This window comes from Coffea arabica, chromosome 1c (assembly GCF_036785885.1).
Source record: "Coffea arabica cultivar ET-39 chromosome 1c, Coffea Arabica ET-39 HiFi, whole genome shotgun sequence".
Classification (NCBI taxonomy): domain Eukaryota; kingdom Viridiplantae; phylum Streptophyta; class Magnoliopsida; order Gentianales; family Rubiaceae; genus Coffea; species Coffea arabica.
Window position 1 is genome coordinate 46,737,501 of NC_092310.1, and position 3,599 is coordinate 46,741,099.

Genomic DNA, 3,599 nt, shown 5'->3' on the forward strand with positions numbered 1-3,599 from the left:
GAAGTCTAGGACGAGAACATATTTGTTTTGTTGAATTACTCTTTTAACAATTTTTAGATAGTAGTACTAAGTGAAGAAATCAAATTATGTATGTATGGAATGATTTGCCCATAGATAATTAGATAACATTAGCTGCTCAAGGCCACAAATTCCTATTAGCATGTGAGTGTGACATATTTGATTTAGAACAAACTTGAGCATCTCCTGTAGTAGAGACCAATACTTTTAACGTGTTAGAAAAGGCTAAGCAACTAATCCTTTTCAAATGAGAGTAAGCTTATTTACAAGCCGTTAAATGTATGGAAAATAATTAAAAGCTTTACAAGTGCAAAATTAGTGCTATAACTCAGACTCTCACATGTTGTAGATGAGTATAGTTGAATCGTCTATGCCAATAGCAACTAGGTTGTTATCTTGTGGGGCTAGAATGCCATACATGTAGCTGCAGGTGGAGCCAATGGGAAGCTTCTTACTTTCTGCAATTGCAGTTGACAAATCAAACTGGTCATGTAAAACGGTAATCTAGTAATAGACATAGCAGTGTGACATTACTGCAGTGTGACAGCATTACTGCAGTGTGACAGCTCCACCTCCCCCTAAGGCGAACCAAAGGATTCGGCGGACCGCCTGTCCAACTCTCGCCGAGACTCACTCACTTACTACAGTCCTCAAACAAATTATAATATAAATCTCAAATATTACATCAAATTCCCCAAGAATTACATATCATAAGTGAAGCAGAAACTAATTCTAAGCGTGGACCGTACACATACAACCACTTCAATTCCATACAGTCACACTAGCCCAACTATTACACAATATGAATCCAAATCTAAACTGTACAAGATATATGCCATCCAGTCACGTGAATAAGTACCACAAGCCCTTCTTTCGCCTCAGCCCTGTGGGGGGGAATAAAATATTTTTGGGGTGAGGTGGGGCTGTCATATGCAGTGTTTTAGTTTATATTTTCTGCATGCATTTTGCTTTTTTCTGAACCTTTAGCACTAGTTAATAAGCGATAAAATTTTCACGAATAAGTTCTCACGATTTCTTATGTTAGTATGATTAAATTTCAATATACCTTTTGACCTAAGAATTGCGATCACCTCCTAAAGATGTTAATCACATACTTACCTCAAAGGTTATTGTGGTGAACAAAGAAACTATTTCTTCTTGATGCTAATATGAGATAAGAGTCATTCTTGGATAAAGCAAAGCATGGTGAAACTATTTGAAATGGATCATCACTAAGGTTGTTGGTTATAATTATTCCACTTTTTGGTTGCCATACACAAGAGAGATGATTTGTTATTGCCTAACAATTTTTGTTTTTTTCCATTTGACAAATTAGAAAAAATAATTAGAGTCTAACAGAAAATCAACACACAAGAAAATAGTGATGCACATATACAATTGGGAAAAGATAAATATACAAATGAAAATAGAATTGATTAACTTTTCTATCTAGCCATAATTGTTATACCCGCTTCCTAAGCACTTCCAATTGTTTTTTGATACAATTACTAATAGCATGATAACAATGCAACTTGTTGACGATGTTTATTGAGCACGTAACGCCTATTATAGTTGACGGGTATTTTACATACGTACAAGTTAAAAAACCGAATTACACCCGTTCACTGCAAGTATACAGATCAACTAGTAGTTTAGGATATATATCGGGTCGATCCCACAGGGAAGAGTGAACAATTACCGGTATTACTAAAACTTCTCTATTATTTAGACTATCAATGAATTATAAGAAATTGAACCTACTGAAATTATACAAAATAACAAATAAAAGCTCCTTAGGTTGTGGTATCCCTAACTACTCATGCAAGTGCTATATTTGGATAATTGAATACTACATCTAGGCTAGTTATGGTGTAATTTCCTTATGCATTTGAATCCTACTTTCGTAGTGAATCAATTATACTAATAACCAATCCATACTTATTCTCATGGTTATGAAATTAGCTACAAGTTCATTTCTTCAATGAAATTACATGAAATTAATCACCAAAACCCCATAGGTGCACCTCTACTCTCGTGAGTGTACTCCCCATGTTTAGCACTTATTGAACTAATGTTAAATCTCAATTTTCATTGTAGAAATAACATCTTAGATAATCACAATTAATGGTACCAGATTAATCATGATTTAAAGAGCTAAAGTGCTAAATAACTTGCTCAAATCATAGCAGTTAAATAGCCAAATAATAAACACTAACAATCATAGAAAGTTCAACCAAACCCAAGGCATAAACTTTAGAGACACACAAATAACACAAAATCCAGAACTTGCATATTAACTAAATTTGGAATCAAGTACAAAAGATAAAGAGTTGGAAAGGAATGTAACCCATGTCACTTGAGCTCATCACCTTGCCTTCTTCATCTCCATCTTAATCCTAGTCTAGCAATATACAAGAATAGATGAACTACACTAGCTAAACTATCCTACACTAAGAAAATGAAAGAATTACATTTATGCACTTCAAGTTCTCTCCCGTATGATCCTTTTTAGACCTCCCAAATGTCTCTGCATATAAACTGATGAAAAGCTCCTCTCTAGTCCAAATTTGCTGCTCTAAGGATTCTCAAATCTGAAATTGTTAAGATAGTCAATAGTAAATGTTTTTGACTTGAAAATAAGCCACCTTTCTTGCCCTTTTGTCTTCTGAAGCATGTGCACCGAATTCTCTTGCAACTTATAGCTGGAAAGTAGTCTGAACACAAGAGAATTGACTGAACGAATTGCAGAATTTCGGCCAGAAAACGCGCCTACACAAAATGCGGTTACAAGTCACGTTTTGTGTACTCGCGTATTCACTTTGGCCTTACTTTATCTGTGATTTTCTCTATCATAAAGGCCGAACTGGATTTTATATAAAACACAAAAGTTGTAGCCCTTTGAGTTAGCTTTTCAATGCTTCAAGAATCATCCAAATCGGAGCTTTGTAGCCTAAGATATGATCAAAATACTAAACACTGGTCAGAGCTCTGTTTTCCACTTTGGACAGCTGAGTTGAATTTCGGTATTTCAACTTTTGGACTATGAAAACGGCTGAATTGGACTTTGATTTCTTCATACCAAATGTAGATCTCTTTCTTAGCTTTAAATTGGTATAAAGATCACTTCAATCCGATCGGTACAGCTCCAGATATAGTCAAAATACCAAAATGTGTCAGAGTTGTCAAACCTGACTTTTTTTTTTATTCAAATTGCATTTTTCCTTTTACACTTCATATTTTATTTTCACCACTTTAATCCATCTTCAATCATCCAAATATCTTCTCAATGCACTTCATTTGATGATTGAATCATTAAACCTACAAAATATGAAGTTTTTACCATAAAAATCCATAAAATGCAATGTTTAGCCACTTTAACATAAAATGTAGTTTTTTACCAAAACCTTAGTTATTTTAGTTATAAAACTAAATAATAAAACCAAAATTAACTAATAAAACACACTAAAAAATACGTAAAATATATTCTTATCAAATACCCCCACACTTGAACCATTGCTTGTCCTCAAGCAATAAGAAATACAAACCAACAATGATCCAAAATTTGAAAATAAACATATGTA